This window comes from Malania oleifera, chromosome 4 (assembly GCF_029873635.1).
Source record: "Malania oleifera isolate guangnan ecotype guangnan chromosome 4, ASM2987363v1, whole genome shotgun sequence".
Lineage (NCBI taxonomy): Eukaryota > Viridiplantae > Streptophyta > Magnoliopsida > Santalales > Ximeniaceae > Malania > Malania oleifera.
This window is the reverse complement of record NC_080420.1, coordinates 111,607,216-111,628,517: the sequence shown is the minus strand read 5'-3', so window position 1 is coordinate 111,628,517 and position 21,302 is coordinate 111,607,216.

Genomic DNA, 21,302 nt, shown 5'->3' with positions numbered 1-21,302 from the left:
TATATATAATTGAAAGGGACTCAATCTCCCTATTATTTGTTAAAAGAGCTTAACGACGAAGGATTTGAAAACTAATCAATGTGAGCAAAAATCAAATTATTTAATCAAACATACGTTGAATCACTGAAATTACTTCATTCATTGCCTTGTTTGATGATAAAACATAAAAATAATTATTAAAATAAATCATGAAATATAAAAAATGAAAGGCTCAATTATTAGGTTCAAATTTTAAGATAGTGTTTGGGAGCATATTTAGAACTTTAAAGTTAAATTTTTGTATTTTGATGAAAATCAATAAAATTTTGTGTTGAATTTTATTTAAATCCATATAAATTCAAATTCAAAGTTTGAAATTGAAATTCCTAAATATAGGATAAAAATAAGTAAAGAGAAACGAGAGATTGGTTCTCTTTTATTGTACAACTTAGATTGAAATAAGTAGCACCACCACCACCACCACCACCACCAACGTGTCTTTGATGCAACCATCACCTTAAATTTAGAAGTGATCAAGAGGTGGGAGGAGATGGGAGGGTTGGGTGTTGTCGAAGTAGAGGCCGGAAGAAATGGAGTTGAAGCAGACATAAGTGTAGGGTACCCCACACTCAAATCTGAAAATTTTTTAATTTTTAAGCAAGCGTGATAAAAATTGTTTTCTTTTGAAATAAGTTTTCATTCAATTCTTCTTGAAGTTATAAATCATGTTTTTGAAGAAAAGTGTTTTTAAATAGAAGTGGAGGTGTCTTCTAAGGTCTTTGCCTACTAGGAGTACTTGTCATTGGTTTCAATTCACTCATTCTCCTTTCCCTCAAGTAAGCATCCATCCACAAGATTTATATTACCAAACTTCATTCATCATTTTGTATTGATTTATAGGTAAACATAATAAAAAAATGTCAATAAATAAATAAATAAACAAAAAATGACCTCAAACATCATTTGTAGAGACCTGGGAAAATATAATAATAAGGAAATAAATAAGAAGGAGAAAATTTGGTTTGGGGAAACCCAAACCGTCGACAGTTTGTGTGAGGAGCATAGAGAACCGTCAACATTTTGTGTGAGGAGCATTTACCAAGGAGCGGTTACGGGTTAAATGGGGTGGGTTAAAAACCAAACCGTCGACAATTTTTTGTGGGGCACAGAAAATCGTCGATGGTTTTCTCTGCAGAGGTGATATAAAGAAAGTCTTGCGAGAGGTTTTGTAAATAGAATTAAATTTCTTTCTCTCCCTCTCATGGAACCCTGCGGTTCCTCTCTCTACTTTCTTTGATTCTCACTCCATTAAGGCTTGTTTTAACGATCCAGAACCACCACGAGGTTGCTGGGGTGATTTTCTGAAAACTTACCAGAGTGGATTGTTGAGTTAGGATTCCGGGGCACCTCTCCAAAATTGAGGTAAGGGTGTTAAATATTGAATTTATTGTTAGATTGAAGTATTCAAAACCTAGGAAGTGTTAAATGAGTCTTGTTTGTGGATTTGAGTTGATAAACTAGGGTTATTGAATCAAGGTTTGTGTGAGCATTGTAGGCATCATTTCGGGGTCCCTGCTGGCGTAATTCAAGAAAATAGGCAAGGGGAATAGATTAATCCAGTAGATTTGTAAATTTCACTAGTTAAAAAGGAAATTATTTGTGTATTTATATGATTATTCTATGAGTATTGAAAGCCAACCATTTGAACTGTGGTTTTCTTTTTTTTTTTTTTTTTTTTGAGCTTAGAGCTATAGTTATTATTTGCGAAAATGGAATGATGAAAGTAATGGATTTTATGGAAAATTGTGGCGATAATTTGAGGTGTATTTTCAATAAAACGGATGATGAATATGAGCTGACTTACTATTTTAATGAGATATAATTATGCATATTATTTGAAATGTGTGGCATGGGTAAAATGAAAATACTGAGCTGAGTTGTGATATATATATGTATGACATGTTGAAATACTTAAATGTATTGGGAATATATTGCATGTGTATTGTTAATCAGAGCTTGATGTGAATGTTAAATTGTAATGTATGATTTGAGAACTCTGGTGGACCGTGGTGAGGCATAGTACTATTGCACGTGATTTCTGTAGAGCTTAGTGCATCCACACGTCTCATGGATAGTATGGAGATGGGATGGTTGATTGGGCTTAGAAGGGTTGAGTCCTTCATAGAGTCTAGATCAGTATGGGAACAACCAAGCTGATTTATAGACTGGAAAGGTTGTTACTGATTTAACTCTTGTGGGCCAACCAGGGTTAAGTTTAGCCTTTGGGCCGCACAACCCATCATGGGGGGAAGCATGGCAGTGATGGAAGTACGTCGATGGCTTTCTATGATTTTTCTAAAGTAGTTGACGGTTTCAGACAAACCAAGGCAAACCTTAGATGATTTCATTTCTGAGCTATGGGACTGGTCCTTAACTTATAGATTTGGACGTATATTGGATTTTAGTTTAATGATTGTGTTGAGAAGGTTATGACAAAGGAATTCTTAACTCTTTTCTATCTTATTTTTAGGATGGATCCTAAGGGTGAGGATGTAGAGGTTGAAGGAAGCGATGACTCAGAGACTTCAAGTGAGGATGATATTGATACCTCCACAATGTTGAGGGGTATAGCTCATCAAGTTAGGGAAAAAAAATGAAGGATCCTAGAGAGCAAAATCGTCCATCTGTAGACTGGGGAAATAACATCAAGAAGTTCATTAGGTTGAACACTATGACTTTTGAGGGAGGACCTGATCCAGTGATTGCAGAGAAATGGGTTCAGGAAATTGAGGAGATAATGGAAGTACTCGACTGCACAGATGAGCAGAAGGTTCGTTATGCCGCATTTAAGATGACTGGAGATGCAATACGCTAGTGGCTTTCTACAAAACTATTAGAAGGTCAGATATTGGTAAAGGTGGCATTGACCTGGGAACGATTCAAGGAGCTATTCTTTGACAGCTACTTTCCCTCGTCCACTAGAGAAGAAAAGGTTAAGGAGTTTACCAACCTGACCCAGAGGAATATGACTGTTGGGGAGTATGTAGTGAAATTTGTGGAGCTATCTCGCTTTGCACCATTTATGATCCCGAATGAGGCGAGAAAGGTCAGAATGTTCAAAAAGGTCTGAGGCGAAAGATCTTTGAACTTGTGGTGGGGTTTCAGGTCTAGAACTTATTCGACTTGGTAGATAATGCTTAAATACTGGAGAAAAGTTTGCAGGGTAGTACAGAATCGTCAGAGCAGAGAAAGAGGCGTGCACCTCCCATTTTTCAGGTTGAGGCAAGTCATGGCTTATGGTTGAGAGAGGGAGAGAGATGTGGGGTCCAGGTAGGAGACGAAGAATCGGGTTATCCTAGTTATCAGGATGATTCATCTTACCTTGTATTCCATAATTGTAACAGGAGGCATAGGGGTGACTACCGAACTAGGGGTCCTAGCTGCTATAGGTGCTGTAAATTAGGGTACATTGCGAGGAATTGCCATGAATTGCTACCTAATGCACTTGCACTGAATCAGATTCGGGGAAACTAGCAAGTACCCCGAGGTGGAGGTGGACCAGCACATGTGTACACGATGATCCCGACAGAAGTAGATATTGCCAAGGGGGTACGTACGAGTTTATGTTTAAGATAATGAAAGTTTTATTTAAATGTAGTTAATGCAAAAATTCAAATGGTGATATATACTGAACTGTATAAGATATAGTGAGTTAATAAATTGTAGAAATGTGAAATAAATTATTAGAAAAATTTCGAGGATGAAATTTCATAAGAAGGGGAGAATATAGAGACTTGGGAAAATATAATAATAAGAAATTAAATAAAAAGGAGGAAATTTGGTTTGGGGAAACCCAAACCATTGACGGTTTGTGTGAGGAACATAGAAAACCATCGATGGTTTTCTTTTTACCGAGGAGTGGTTACGGGTAAAATGGTAAAACAAGGCGGGTTAAAAACCCTAATCGTCAATGGTTTTGTGTCAAGCACAGAAAACCATCGACGGTTTTATCTGCAAAGGTGATATAAAGAAAGTCTTGTGAGAGGTCTTGTAAACAAAATTAAATTTCTTTCTCTCCCTCTCACGAAACCCTAAGGTTTCTCTCTCTTCTTTCTTCCATTCTCGCTCCATTAAGGCTCATTTTGACAATCCGGAACCACCACGAGGTTCATGGGGTGATTCCCTGCAAACTTATTAGAGTAGATCGTTGAGTTGGGATTCTAGGGCACCACTCCAAAATTGAGGTAAGGGTGTTAAATATTGAATTTATTGTTAGATTGAAGTATTTGAAACCTAGGAAGTGTTGAATGAGTGTTGTTCGAGGATTTGAGTTGATAAACTAGGGTTATTGAATTAGGATTCGGGTGAGCGCCATAGGGATTGTTTTGGGGTCCCTACTAGCACAATTCAAGAAACCAAGGGGAATTGATTAAGCCAGTAGATTTGTAAATTTCACTTGTTAAAAATGAAATTATTTGTGTATTTATATGATTATTCTATAAGTATTGAAAGCCAACCGTTTGAACTGTGGTTTTTTTTTTTTTTTAGCCTAGGGCTATAGTCATTATTTGCAAAAATAAAATGATGAAAGTAATGGATTTTCTAGAAAATTATGGAGATAATTTGAGGTGTATTTTCAGTAAAACGGATGATGAATGTGGATTGGCTTACTATTTTAACAAGATATAATTATGTGTATTATTTGAAATGTGTGGCATCGGTAAAATGAAAATACTGAGTTGAGTTGTGATATATATATATAGATATGTATGACATGCTAGAAATACTGAAATGTATTGGGAGTATATTGTATGTGTATTGTTAATCAAAGCTCGATGTGAATGTTAAATTGCAATGTATGATTTGAGAAGTCCGATGGACCATGGTGAGACATAGTACTGTTGCGCGTGATTTCTGTAGAGCTTAGTGCACCCACACGTCTCGTGAAGAGTGTGGAGATAGGATGGTCGATTGGGCTTAGAAGGGTTGAGTCCCTCCTGGAGGCTAGATCAGTATAGGAACAGCCAATTTGATTCACAGACTGGAGAGGTTGTTGCTGATTTAACTCTTATGGGCCGAGCAGGGTTAAGTTCAGCCTTCGGGCCACACAACCCTTCATGGAGGGAAGAATGACAGTGATTATCCATCTGGTAATGAGTTTTAAATGCATAATTATTTAATTTAACTAGTGAATAATATGAGAACAGAACATGTGAATACAGAGTATTGTGAAATGTGAAATGTGAATGTGAAATGTGGATGATGTGAAATGGAAATTGAGATTATGTGAAATATGAAAGTGAATTATGTGATGCAAAAAACACGAAAAACTGAGAACTTGAAAAGATGAATAATACAAAGATATTAGATTCAGAGTAAAGTATAAATGTATTATATATTGTAGTATCATCTTTATTTAGGGCAAAGTATACACTCCAACTGAGGGCTTGCCGAGAAAGGAGAGTGCCCTTATTAATATCATTTGTATCCATACTAGGCTACTTGATGTATTAGGGCAGAGGGAAGCTACTTGTATGGGCGGGTAATCTTCCCTATTCTTGGGAAGTTCTTCCTGTAAACATTTGTGTGAATGTGTGTGAATACAAGATAAACTATCCATCTGAGGGCTTACTAAGTAAGGTAAGTGCCCAAATATGCTTTAGTTGTAGCCATACATTGCATAAGGTATTGGAATAGAGGGGTGCTACTTATATGGGTGGGTAATCACTCCAATCTTTGGGAACTCTCATTATTAAAATTCGCTGCATGTATGTGAGCAGGGACATAGAATAATTTCATAATTTTGAAATAATTTGTAAATGATGATTATATATTTTGTACACAAACCTCATGATAGCCACACACTGGTGCTAATCTATTCCGACTTACTGAGATGTGTCTTACCCGATATGAATTTCATCTTTTTCAATCCCCTATGTGTGCACTTAAGTTAGAGCCTTAGCTTAACGTCATCATTTATTGAAGTGATGGTGGTGTCTTCGCTATATGTTAGGGATCTTTTTTGGCGGCATGGACTCGTGCAACGTCATTGGCTTGGTTCAGAAAAAGGGGAGAGTGCCTAGTTTCTTGGCAAGGGAGGAAGGGTTGCCCTCTTCTCCTTGTGATCTCTGGTGGGGATGCTCATAACAAGCCATTAATTGCCTGTACATGAGTGTCAACACATATTGGAGCAATTGGCAGTGGTGGGATAGACCAGTATCATCAGAAACCCTCACTGTGCTAACTAAAGTGCTGACATTGTAAGGGTTAGGCTCCACTGGAGTGATGACAATTGAAAGTTTCATAGTCGGATTATTGATGATAGGGACGAGGGTACGAGTAATCGAGATGATGGTGGGGGTACTACTCGGGGTGGTAATGGTAGAGGAAGTAAGTTCAATAACTGGTGGGGCAGTAGTTGAAGTGGTGGCCTCTTCAACTAATCCCCACCTACGTCTATGGTTCTCAAACCAAAAGCGTACATTTTTTGGCTTGATTGGACCATACCATTGGAGTCGTGCGGCAAGAAAGGTTGCTAGCTCCACAGAAGTGAGTTCCCCTTTATTACTACAAAAGGCATCCTTTAATATCATCAATTGCTTCACTTAGGGTTTCCACCTTTGGATTGGTGATCTAGTATTGCTTTCAGTAACTTGGGACATTGGGTGATTTGACAACATTTTTTAGTTGAATGAAGCAAAAAATAAGACAGTCAAAGAGGAAAATTGGGAAAAGCGAACCTTTGTGAACCAAAATGCAGTTGTTCAAGATGGAAGGAGGTTGTGATGTCTAGAGTTCAAGGAGAGCAGACTCTTTTTATAGGGAAGGGGCATTTGAGTAAGTGTCAAAGATAGTGATGCATGTCATGCAAATCAGGAGAGAGTGACGTATTCCTCGAGAATCAAAAGAGGGTGACGCGTGCTCCACGAATTCAAAGAGAGCGACGCGTACCGCGAAAATCGAACAAGTGATGCATATTGCGAAAATCAAAAGAGAGCGACATGTGTTGCGAAAATAGAGAGAGAGTGAGAGAGGGAGAGAGAGAGATTGATGCATGCTATGGATATCGAGTGAGCAACGTGTATTGCGAATATCAAGAGATAGTGATATGTGTCTTGAAAATCGAGAGGGAGCGACACGTGTCGTGGATATCGAGTGAGTGATGCGTAATGAGAAAATCAAGAGAGAGCAATGTGTGCTGCGAGAATTGAGAGAGGGCGATGTGTGCTGCAGATATCGAGCGAGCGATGCATCTCATGAAAATGGAGAGAGTGCGATGTGTGTCGTGAGAGTCGAGAGAGAGCGATGCGTGCTAGGGATATCAAGTGAGCGACGCGTCTCACAAAAACTGAGAGAGAGCGTCGTGTGCTATGAGAGTCGAGAGAAAGTGACACATGCCGCGAATATCGAGCGCACGACATGTTTTGCAAAAATTGAGAGAGAGCAACATGTGCCGCGAGAATCGAGACTCTATTCATTCTCCTATAGTTTCATTAATGCTTTAGCTATAATTAACCCCATCCTAAGATCACCACTTGGGTGGGTGGCCTAGTGGTAGGGGGCCGGCTGTGCCTCCATGAGGTCACGGTTTCGAATCTTGGCCCCCCCACTTCACCTAAGTGGTCTTATGCACTGGCTTTGCTTCAAGGGTAAGTGAGCTACAACCAATGATTCCCACCCATGAGGTTACTTTTTACCGCTACAATACCTTTTTTTTGGATTTAAATATAATATAGTAAAATTAGTTTTTATTAACTTATACAAAATTACAATTAAAGATTTCGTCAAAATATGTACTCCTAAATCAAACTTGGATACTTGATGGGAATTTAATATCCAATGAAAAAAAAAAATACATATTCATATTTAACTTGCACATGCTAAGGAATTTTTGAGTAGAGTTAGAAATCAGAACAAACCGTTTTTTCATATCTATTTGTATGTGCAGCACCTCCAAACCCAGTAGGGTCTAAGGTGCTACTTTCTATAAATATTTTTAGTGAAAATAATAATAGCAAAAATAAATAAATCTTGAATATTATTATATTATTATATTTGATTAGATTATTAATATGAAATTTTAAATTATTGATGCATCTGAATTAGAAATTAATTATGGATCCTCAATATATGTGTACGTGTTTCTACCAGCATAAATAATATATTTAAACTCATTGACATGTCTCCACAATAATACTATTATTTTTCTTAGAGAATACAATATTGTTACCTGTCATTGGGAGCCTCCTCGTTAATCTCGTTTCCTCCAATATTCACGTGAATATCTTTAGGATCCATTCTTAAATAAGAAGATGTTATTTTAAATTCATAAATCTATTGTTAATGCATAATAATATAATAGGCTGAAAGAAAATATCCTAAACTACCCAATCCTACCCACGTTATGATTTATGTTTAAGCTTTGGTAAAACCTTTTTGCTAAAGTTTGCAGGACCTGTATCCTATGCCCTAATACCAATTGTAGCAACCCTAAACCTGAACGAGTTCCTATATATATATATATATATATATATAATTATTAAGCGAAAACAAATAAATCTCAATTATTATTATTATTATTATTCCAAAGCACTAACTAGTTTTATTACAAATATATATCTCAACTATTAATGTAGCGGCCCCACTCCTAGTGGGGCCGGAAGTGCTAATATTCCATAAATAACCTTACAATATTCTGATACCACAATATCAACATCCATTGACCTAGTGGGGTCCAAGGACATACCATCCCATCATTAACATAAACATACAACCCACGGAAGCAAAACATATTTATGCAACCATGCATACCAGAGTACTAATTCTTAACCAGTCATACTAAAATTTCCCAAAACATTATACAACCCAAAATGTTCAAAAACAACTAAGGATAACAAAATAGTATCCTACCAAGCCCACTCTTGACTAGATTGTCTAGGCCCCGCCCCGGATCTTCTAGACTCAATTTCCCGTAGGTCTTGAAAAATTGATATATTTACTAGGGGTGAGACACTTCTCTATAAGACGGAATAGATTAGTATCAGTGTGTGGCTAACATGAGTTTTAGTGAACCTAAACACATTCTATTTACTTTATCTGACAGATATGACATATGTACAATATAACTCACACTTATACAATTGAAAATACACATTTCTTTCATAATATAAAACAATTTGATAAATAACCACATTTACATAAATTCACATATATGTGTAGAAGAAACTCCCTTTTGGATATGCAACATCATCATGTATAAACCCCTATAATCGGGTTATGTGGTCCGAAGACTAGACCTAGCCATGGCTGGCCCACCACTAGGCTAAGTCAAACCTCATGTCTATAAGTCTGATTTGCCTACCCATCCTAGTCCATACTCTAGGGGGGGTACACAACCCTTCTGTGGCCAAATCAAATTTTCATTACCAACACTTCTATCCAGAAGAGTGTGGTTGCACTATCTCACATACTGGCTATAGTACCATGCTCTCATCACATCTGGTCCTCAAGGTTCTTAAATCATATATATATAATGCAATTTCAGTAATAAAAATTGTTATATAAACTTGTTTCGTAATTTAGTATAAAACATGTCATATCAACACCCAGCATATAGCCGTCATATCAAAACCCGACATACAACCGTCATATCAAAACCTGGCATACAACCGTCATATCAAAACTCGACATATAACCATAATATCAAACTTGACATTCAGCCATCATATCACATTTCCAATAACTCCATGAAACCATATAAATCAAATTTTTCACTGAATAGTACCATAGTAATATGCATATTCACTTATACAATAAACTGGGTTAACCTCATGCCATATGATTTGTACATTCATTGGTAATACTATAAACTGGTCGAAAAAACTGTTGGCCTAAAATGGCTTTTCAATCTTGTTTTGATGATAACAAACAAAAGATGATTTAATATGTGTTTGTTAGAATGATGAAGTTTCAGGAAAAACAAAGTTTAAAAGAAAAAGCAATGGAAAGCTCAAGGATTCATAAAATCACATTTATATGTAAAGTGATCCAAAAGAAGGCTCAAAGCAACACCAACATAAGCAAAATATGTGGACACTTAAAGCTGAGTCAAAGCTCAAGTCAAAATGAACTTAAAGAAAAATAGAATGAAAGGCTTGAAGAGTAGAGTATTAGGCTTTAAGGATATTGTTGTAAGTACTTCTTGTTTCAATATCTTATGAAATATTTTTGAATCTCTTTAGGGGTTATTCATTGACTTAAAGACCTTATTTAAAATCTAGAAAAATGTTTTATAAGTTAACAAAGCAAGAGAGCAAAAATGTTTTTGAAAATAAAATGAAAAATCTAAAAAGTGACTGCCCAGACGATTGAGGAGCACCCTTAGAAGACTGAAGAAATACTTTAGAAGATTGAAGAATAAGTTCAGTCTACTCAAGAATTTTCTAGAGAAATCTTGAAGAGGTAACACACCCTCAAAAGACTGAACCCTCAGTTTAGTCATCTGAGCTAGGACTTCAGAAGTCTAAACCTACAATTCAGTAATCTAACCTTGTCTTGAGTTCAAATTTTTCAGTGTCTTAAGGAACATCAGAAGACTGAACCCAATACTTCAATTGTCTGAACACTATTAATGGCTAATTTTTTTAAAAATATTTTTAAATTGAAATATTGCTTCCTTGTGCCCCAAATTTTTTGAAAACTTGGAAGACACTCCAAGTAATCTTGGGCAACACAAAATCACTTTTAGAAGCCTATAAATACATGATTTTGCAAATCAAATCATACCAAGAATTGAAAAATTTGTTGAAAGCAATCTTGCAGTCAAAGCTCTCTCTTGCTTTAATCTTTGCTCAACTGAATTGCTGAATCTCTATATTGCTGGTCACCATTCTCAGAGTTCCCATTGCTGATTTCTTATTTGGAGAAGGAGCTTGGTGAAATTATTACTTGAGCTTCAATTGTATTTCAATTTGATATTTGAATATTAAAGTATCTAGTGTTTGAAATTGTACTAATTTGCTATTTGTGAGAGTATTCTTGTACGCAGAAATTATTTCTTCTTTCTTGTAGTTCTTGGACGATTCCAGGTTGTTGAATTGTTGACCAAGTGTGGGGTATCACTTGGAGAGGCATTGCTCTACCCTAGTGAAGGAATGGCTAAGTGTGGGGAATCACTTGTAATGGTTTGCTCTGCCCAAAAAGGAGCGCAATAGTGGAATCCTTTGGTGGTATTGGTCAAAGGCAAGGACGTAGGCTGTAGATAAGCCAAACCTCGTACAAATCCTAGTGTCTCTTTTTCCCTACTCTTTATTTTCAGTATCTCCATACTTTTTTGTGTGTGAATGCAAAATGCAGGTAGATAAAGTTAAGAACTGAGATTAACAAGAAGATTCTTAATAAAGGAAAGTACATTTTGATTAAACGTTTGTGGAAACCTAAAAAGGGAGTACGTTGTTTAATCGTTTGCGGAAATCTTTGTTAAGAAAGTGCAAACAATTTCATTCAATATAGGACTACAATTAAAAGTTGAAAGTGCTAAAGAGCTGCACACCTTATATTGGTTTGGTATCTTTGATTGTTCATTTTATGTTGTTGATTGGTAATTTGGTGAATTAAGTTTTCCATTACTTGTTTTTGTGTTTTGGCATGCGGATTGATTAAATAAGTAAGACTTTGCTGTGTGATTCTTAAAATCAACAAGAGATTAAGAATTCATAAAAAGTATTAAAAAAAAATTTTAATAGCCCAATTCACCCCCTTCTTAGGACTACCCCTCAACGTTCAATTGGTATCAGAGCGGGGTTGTAGCAAATCCTAACTAGAAGCTACACAAAGATCTATATGACACACCTAGAAGTAGCTCCCTTTGGAGAGGGCCAATCATCTACTAAACTTCCAATATTTTGTGGACTCAACAATACTTTTTGGAACTAATGTTTGAGAATTTATATCCAAACCATGGATTAGAAAGCATGGAAGGTTGTCACACATGGTGACTACATTCCTACTAAACCCATTGATGGCAAAGAAGTTCCTAAAGAAGAAAGGGACTTGACTGACATTGATTACAAGATGATGCAAATAAACTCTAGTGCCATGAATGCACTATATTGTGCTTTAGATGTTAATGAGTTTAATAGGTTCATGGCATGTAAAACAGCAAAAGATATATGGGACAAACTAGAAGTAACTTATGAAGGCACCATTGATGTTAGAGATAGTAGAATAGACATGCTCACAAGTGAGTATGAGGCTTTCAAGATGAACCCAGACGAAACCATAACAAATATGTATACAAGATTTACACATATAATAAACTCCCTCAATGCCTTAGGGAAAAATTATTCAACTTATGAAATGATCTGGAAAATCCTTAGAGGACTTCCTCCAATATGGGAACCTAAAGCTACAACAATTATGGAAGGAAGAAATCTCAAAAATACATCACTAGATGAACTTATAGGATACTTATCACCTACGAAATGGCTATGAAAGAAAGGAACACTAAAAATAAAAAATAAAAAATCCATAGCTCTTAAAGCTTCTAAAGAAAGTTCAAGTGAGGAAGAGAATGAAACCAGTGAATTAGATGATGAAGAATTAGCATTTATAACCAAAAGACTTGAAAAATTATTCAAAAGGAAAAAGAAATTCACAAGAATATTCAAAAGTTCAAAAATTGAAAAAGGTGAAACTAGTATAAAGGATAACAAAAATAAGAATTATCCACCTACTTGTTACCATTGTAAAAAGGTTGGACACATCAAGCAGGATTGCCCTTAGCTCAAGAAAGAAAAGAAGAAGAAGAAGAAGGCAACAATGAAAGCAACATGGGACGACACTAGCTCAAGTGAATTGGAAAATGAATCCAGCGGACAAGAGATGGAAAACATGTGCTTTATGGCACACAACGAAGAGGTAAACTCTTACTACTCCTTCTTGGAAGATTCTAGTGATGAATCATGTAATGATTCATGTGAGAGTATGCCATCCTACAAAGAACTCCAAGCTGAATTTTTTGCTCTTCATTATAGATTTATTAAAGTGTCAAAGAGGAACATAATTTTAAAAGAACAAAATGAGAATCTTAAAAATCAGCTAGAATCCTCAAAATTTGCTGAAAAAGAAAAAGAATCTCATATTGACAAACTAATGGAGAAAATAAACACTATGTCTCACGAATTGAACAAATTACAAGAAAATAATCAAAGCAAGAAAGAACTAGAAATAAATGACCTCAAAAATCAAATTGAAGATAAAGAAAAGATTATTTATAACTTTACTGGAGGTAAATAAAACTTTGAGAAAATGGTAGGACATCAAAGAATGACTAACAATAAAGAGGGAATTGGTTACAATGGAATTACAAATAGAAGAAAGACAGATTTATGCATGGGATATTTTGTAAAACAAGCTAAACACTATGCTAGTACATCCTCCACAAACATACATGAGAATACTACTTGCTACTTGTGTAAAAATAAGGGACATATAATGTTTAATTATTCACTTAAGAAGAAATATGTCAAAGTAAAGAATGAATGGAAGATAAACACTAAAACTAGACAAGATTTAAAAAGAATTAAGAAAGTTTTGATTCTGAAAGTAACACCATAAATCCTTTATTATAGGTTTGCTTTAGGTTTACTCCATCAAAAGAAAAATGGTACTTGGATAGCAAATGTTCAAGACGTATGACGGGAGATAGATTGTTCGTCACCTTCACTCAAAAGGCAAAATTATCGGAATTGGTAAGATAGGTAAAGAATCCTCACTCACCATTAATGATTTTTTGCTAATTGATGGTCTAAAGCATAATTTCTTTTGTATTAGTCAACTTAGTGACAAAGGGTTTGACATAATCTTTAAGGACAAATGCATAATACAAAATCCTAAGAATCATGAAATTTTATTCACAACATATAGAATGAACAATGTATATTGCATAAATCTTGATAGTCTAATTTCTTAGGATGTAACTTGTTTGGCTACCATAAGTGAAAATAGTTGGCTTTGGCATAGATGATTAGGATATGCAAGCATGGACCTTCTATCTAATCTATCTAAGAAGAATTTAATAAAATATTTACCTAATACAAAGTTTATTAAAAATAAAATTTGTGATGCTTGCCAACTTGGAAAACAAATCAAGACAAGCTTTAAAAAGAAGAAATACATATCAACTAGTAAACCCCTAGAACTCATACATTTGGATTTATTTGGTTCTACTAGAACTCAAAGCTTAGGAGGAAAACAATATGCCTTTGTGACAATTGATGACTACTCTAGATACATATGGGCATTGTTTTTAGAAAAGAAAGATGAAGCTTGTGATATATTAATAAATCTATGCAAGAAACTTCAAAATGAGAAAGGTTACAATGTTTCAAACATAAGAAGTAACCAAGGAAGAGAGTTTAAAAATAAAGATGTTGAAAAATTTTGTAATGACCATGGAATAAGCCATAATTTCTCAGCATCTAGAACTCCACAACAAAATGAAGTTGTTGAAAGGAAAAATAGAACCCTTCAAGAAATGGCTAGAAATATGTTAAATGAAAATAATTTACCTAAGTACTTTTGGGCTGAAGCTGTAAATACAGCTTATTATGTAATAAATAGGGTTTCCATTAGATCAAGCCTAAACAAAAGACCTTATGAACTATGGAAAGGAAGAAGGCCTAACTTAACTTACTTCCATGTTTTTGAATGTAAATGTTTTGTTCTTAATAACAAAGATGACTTAGGGAATTTTGATGCCAAGTGGGATAAAGGAATTTTCCTAGGATATGCTACAAATAGTAAAGCTTATAGGATCTATAACAAAAGAACACTAACCATCATTGAATCAATTCATGTAAACTTTGATGAATCAAATCCTTTCGCTAAAGATATCAAGAATGAATAAAAAGATAATATTTCACAAAAAGAGGATGATCTAGAAATCAAAGAAGAAAAAGAAGAAAACAATGAAGAAAGATAATCCTATAAAAAATCTTGAATTACCAAGAGAATGGAAGTATGTAAAAAATCACCCTCAAGATCAAATTATAGGAGAACTTTCTAAAGGTGTGACCACTAGATCATCATTAAAGAATCTATGCAATCATTATGCCTTCCTATCTCAAGATGAACCTAAAAATGTTGAAGAAGCTCTAAATGATGACTCTTGGAAAATTGCTATGCAAGAAGAGTAAAATCAATTTGAAAGAAGCAAAGTATGGCAATTAGTCCCCAAACCAAAAAATTATTTCAATTATCAGAACTAAATGGATATTTAGAAACAAAAAAGATGAAAATGGTATAGTAGTTAGAAATAAGGCTAGACTTGTAGCTAAAGGATATAACCAAGAAGAAGGGATAGATTATGACAAAACTTTTGCCCCCGTAGCTAGAATGGAAGCTATAAGATTGCTTTTAGCTTATGCATCCTATAAAGAATTTAAATTATACCAAATGGATGTAAAAAGTGTCTTCTTAAATGGTTATATTAATGAAGAAGTATATGTAGAACAACCCCTCGGATTCGAAGACATAAAAAATCCTGATTATGTGTTTAGACTAACTAAGGCTTTATATGGATTAAAACAAGCCCCTAGGGCTTGGTATGAAAGACTTATTGGGCTTTTAATAGAAAAGGGCTTTTCAAGAGGAAAAGTTGATAGTACTTTGTTCATCAAAACCAAGAAAGATGATATGCTGTCAATTCAAATTTATGTAGATGATATAATATTTGGTGCAACTAATGATAATCTATGTAAGGAATTTGCAAAAAGTATGCAAGAAGAATTTGAAATGAGCATGATAAGGGAATTAAACTATTTTCTTGGATTACAAATTAAACAAGCAAAAAATGAGACTTTTATAAGTTAATTAAAATACATAAAAGATATGATTAAAATATTCAATATGGAAAGTAGTAAACACATAGGAACCCCTATGAGCACTTCCATTAGCCTTGATAAAGACAAGAAAGGAAAATTGGTAGACATAAAGTATTATATAGGAATTATTGGAAGTTTACTATATCTAACGACAAGTAGGCTCGACATAATGTTTAGTGTGTGTATGTGTGCACGTTTCCAATTAGCACCCAAAGAATCACACCAAATAGCTATTAGACGAATTTTAAGATACTTGATAGGCACCATGGACTTATGTCTTTGGTATCCTAAGGACACCATGCAACGACCTGCCTATAAAAATAAAATATTTTCCCCCATTTTAATACCAAACATTAACCTAAATAGCGGAAAGCCAAATGCATAAAACATAACCACATATATTACAATACGAGAGGGTCAGAATATACCACAAATTACACATACATCACTGTTATACTAAAACTCTCCCAATTCATATGAGGGGCTTACAAAAATACTACCCAAAAATACTCACCCTCAAAAGGATAATACAACAGCCCCTCTACCTACGAGCCTGATCCACTCACCTAGCTGATTTGCCTAAAAAATGATTAAACACTAGGATGAGACGACGCTCAGAAAGACGAAATAAGCTATTACTAGTGTGTGGCTACTGAGCTATATCTCCGTATAAATAATCTGATTAAAAACAAATATCATGGATAACTGAATCTGAAAATGCTGGTATAAATAACATATATTAAAACTACTATCTACATAGCTTAACATATCAAACTATATAAATTTACTTTTCATAATACTACTACTATTTTTGAAAATCTATTTATACTTATAATATCTGAGAAAAGTTCCCTGAATGGCTGTATGTCATGATTTAACCCCTTATGACAGGGTTGTGCGGCCCAAAGGCAGGACCTATCCTGGTTGGCCGGTTAGGGTAAGTCAACTGAACTCCAACAGTCTGATCGGCCCCCTCAACTCATATCTGATAGGGAGTCTGTCCTGACATGGGCACGATCAACCTCAAATACCACCTACTATATGAGTAATGTGGTTACACTCTGAACTGAATATAGTTACGGTACTGAGCTCTGTTGTTTGAATCTAATCCATTAGGGTCCGATACTATATAGGTAGCTAATATCTTTAAAATACTGTTTTTACTATGATTTCTAAAATAACCATAACCCCATAGAATTTATCTGAAATTCTAAATAAGCTAATTGAAAATATGATTTCTGTATAACTGAACTGCAATCTGAATATCTGAATATCGGGGTGTTATAATGCTGGAAAACTTATTATTTTGAAATTACTGGAAATGCATATTTATGAGTATACTATACACTGGAAATTCTTCATTCTATAAACATGCAAATATCATGGTATTTTTGTTAATAAACTATAAACATGGTATTCATAATTTGTATAAATATAGTACCATTCTCTAATCAACTCAAGCCATACTAATAAGTATTATTATTATCAGGTTCTGAAAAACTCTATATATAATATGGATAATAATTTGATAATGACATATAATTTACACTAAAATTGTACTAGAATTTTCTAGCATAGCATACTTCTCTTATCTGACTACTAGAAAACCTATACTGTATATTGGTCCTACACCCACAGGGTTTCCCAGTCAACACCCTGAAAACAACATTCACCAGAGAAAAATATCATTATTTTTTTGTTTATTTCACTTCCTGTAACTACGGAAAGGCCAAATTTTGAACAAAAGACCTTACCTTGAATCTAGGGAAAAATTCAACTCGATCCCACCAACAATCTGCCACGGTAGACTTGGAGAGAACTTTGACAGGAGTATTGTGGTGGCCTCAGATCATCGATCTGGCGACTAATGGAGCTGAAATCAAAGAGAAAGGGTGGAGGAATCGTAGGAGAGAGAGAATGAAAAGTTTTGCTGAAGATTATGCATTTAAACAGAGTTTAGGGCTATTTATATTGTGGCCTTCGTCGATAAGTCACATCATCTTGTTGTCGAGGTCAAGAAGAAGGTTCGTCGACGAATACCATCTCCTCTTCGATGAAATTCAGAACTCAAAAAATAGCCACTCGGTATTTTCTCATCGACAAAACGCTTCCTTTTCGACAAGGTCCTCGTGTTCCCTTGTCGACGAATCCTTTGTGTTCATCAACGGGGTCCTAAAAAATTCTTGGGTTATTACATTCTCCCCCCTTATAAAATTTCATCCTCGAAATTCACTTATTCATATGATTCATTACTCTTTAAGGTAAATGGTCTACTTATTTTATTACTTACCCTCACTTATGGCGGAGGAATACTGCGGTTACATAGGTAGTTCTGGGGGATTACAACCATAAAAGAAAATTCCTCCAAAACTAAAATACTACCTATCCTATACTCTACATTACATTTACACTGAATTAAACGAAATAAGATTATTATCCTAACATATACATCACTACTGTAATTCACCAAACAAAAGGGGATATTTCTGTTTGATCTCATCTTCAAGCTCCCACGAAGCTTCCTCTATTGCGTGATTTCTCCATTGGAATTTTACTTGCGGTATCTTCTTGCTACGCAATTCTTGTTCTTTCCTATCTGAGATATGTACTAGAGCTTCTTCATATGCTAAAGCCTTACTAAGTTCTAGTTCTGCGTAGCAGATAATATGAGAAGGATCTGAGACGTATTTCCTTAACATAGAAACACAAAATATGTCATGAATTCGAAATAGTGATGGCGGTAAAGTTAGCTGATAGGCAACCGACCTAATCTTCTCGAGTATCTCAAATGGACCAATAAACCTATGGCTCAACTTACCCTTCTTCCCAAACCTCATAATTCCCTTCAGTGGTGCAATTTTCAGAAATACATGATCACCCACTTCAAATTTCAATTCTCGGTGGTGAGTATCCATGTAGCTTTTCTGCAGACTTTGTGCTGCACTGATTCTATCTCGAATAAGTCAAACTTTATCGCACACCTGCTGAACTATCTCTGAACCCAAAACTTGCCTTTCACCTACTTCATCCCAGAAAAGAGGAGATCGACATCTCCTTCCATATAACGCCTCATATGGTTGCTATGCCGATGCTAGTATGTTAACTATTATTATAAGCAAATTCAACTAGCGGCAAAAACTGAATCTAGCTACCCCTAAAATCTAGCACACAAGCACGAAGCATATCTTCCAAGGTCTGGATTGTTCTCTTAGTCTGACCATCGGTCTGAGGGTGGAAAGCAGTGCTGAATGTTAACTGGTTCCCCAAAGTCTCTTGCAAGCTCTTCCAAAACCGTGATGTAAAGCGAGGATCATGGTCTAAGACTATGGATAATGACACTCCTTGGGGCCGAACAATCTCCTGAATATAAATCTTTGCTAATCTACTCACAGAGTAGCTAACTTTAATAGGCAAAAAATGAGCCGTTTTTGTCAGCCTATCAATAATTACCCAAATAAAATTCTAACCACGCGGCGCCGGCGGTAGCCCAGTAACAAAATCCATGGATACATGGTACCACTTCCACTTGGGAATGAAAAGTGGCTGTAATTGACCAGCCAACCTCTGGTGCTCAGCCTTAACCTGCTGGCACGTCAAGAATTACCGCACAAATTCTGCAATTTCCCTTTTCATGCCACTCCACCAAAAATACTCATGTAGATCCTTGTACATTTTCGTATTGCTGGGATGAATAGTGTATAGAGATTTGTGTACCTCTTCTAGGATCATTCTCCTAATGCTATCATCCACAGATGCATACAACCTAGTGCAAAATCTGAGAGCCCCATCATCGAAAACGCCGAATTCTTCTCCCTGACCATCCTGTATTCTAGCTAGCACCTTCACTAATTCTGGATCATCTCTCTGAGCAGCTTTAATCCTTTCATACAGTGTAGGCTGTACCACCAGACTGGCCATAAATGCCAGAGGATCATCTTCAACTAGCTCTACTCTAAGTCTTTCCAAGTCCATCAGAATTGGGTGTTGAATCACTGTAGCTAACTGCACTGTACCCTTCGATTTATGGCTCAAAGCATCAGCCACCACATTTGCTTTACCTGGGTGGTAATTGATGGTATAATTGTAATCCTTGATGAGTTCCAACCGTCTCCTTTGCTGCATATTCAACTCTTTTTGTGTGAAGAGGTACTTTAGACTCTTGTGATCAGAAAAAATCTCACACTTCTCACCATATAGGTAGTGTCTCTAAGTCTTCAATGCGTGCACTACTACAGCCAATTCTAGATCGTGAGTAAGGTAGTTCTTCTCATATTCTTTCAACTTCCTGGACGCATACGCTACCACCCTACCATGCTACATTAGTACACAGCCAAGCCCTTTCAAAGACGCGTCACTGTAAATAATATAACCATCACCTCCTGATGGAATTGTCAGTACTGGTGCAATGACAAATCGCTGCTTTAATTCCTGGAAACTTTGCTCGCATTCTTCCTCCCACACAAATATGGCATTCTTCTTGGTTAAACGCATGATAGGTTCAGATAAAGCTAAAAACCTCTCAACAAATCGACGGTAATAACCTGCCAACCCCAAGAAAAACCTGACTTCCTGCACGTTCTTTGACCTAACCCAATTCACCACCGCAGCAATCTTGTTGGGGTCTACTGAAATACCATCTCCCGAGATCACATGACCCAAAAATGCAACTTTCTCAAGCCAGAACTCACACTTACTAAACTTGGCCTAAAGCTTTTCCTCCCTGAGTATTTGTCAAACCTGTCTCAAATGCACCTCATGATCTTCAAAACTCCTCGAATAAACCAGTATATCTTCAATAAAAACCACCACAAATTGATCAAGATACTGGTGAAAGAACCCTATTCATCAAGTCCATGAACACAGTTGGGGCATTCGTCAGACCAAATGGAATAACGAGGAATTCATAGTGCCCATACCTGGTCCTGAAGGTTGTCTTTGCAACATCCTTTGCCTTTAACCTCACTTGATGATAAACTGATCTGGGGTCAATTTTGGAATACACCCGTGTACCATGGAGCTAATCAAACAAATCATCTATACGGGGAAAAAGATATCTGTTCTTAATAGTAACCTTGTTTATCCCCCTATAATCAATACACATCCTCATAGACCTGTCCTTCTTCTTTACAAACAACACTGGAGCTCCCCACGACGATACACTAGGTCTTATAAATCCCTTATCTAGCAAGTCTTGCAACTGATCCTTTAATTCTCCTAATTCAACTGAAGCCATACAGTAAGGAATTTTCGAAATCGGCGCTGTCCCTGGATGTAAATCTATAGCAAAATCCACCTCACGCACAGGAGGCAACCCATGTAGCTCCACTGGAAAAACATCTGAGAATTCTCGTGCTACTGGTGTGCTATCAAGCTTCGATTCATTTTTAGACACTTCCTTCACAAATGCTATAAACCCTTAACCTCCGTCCAGGAGTAATC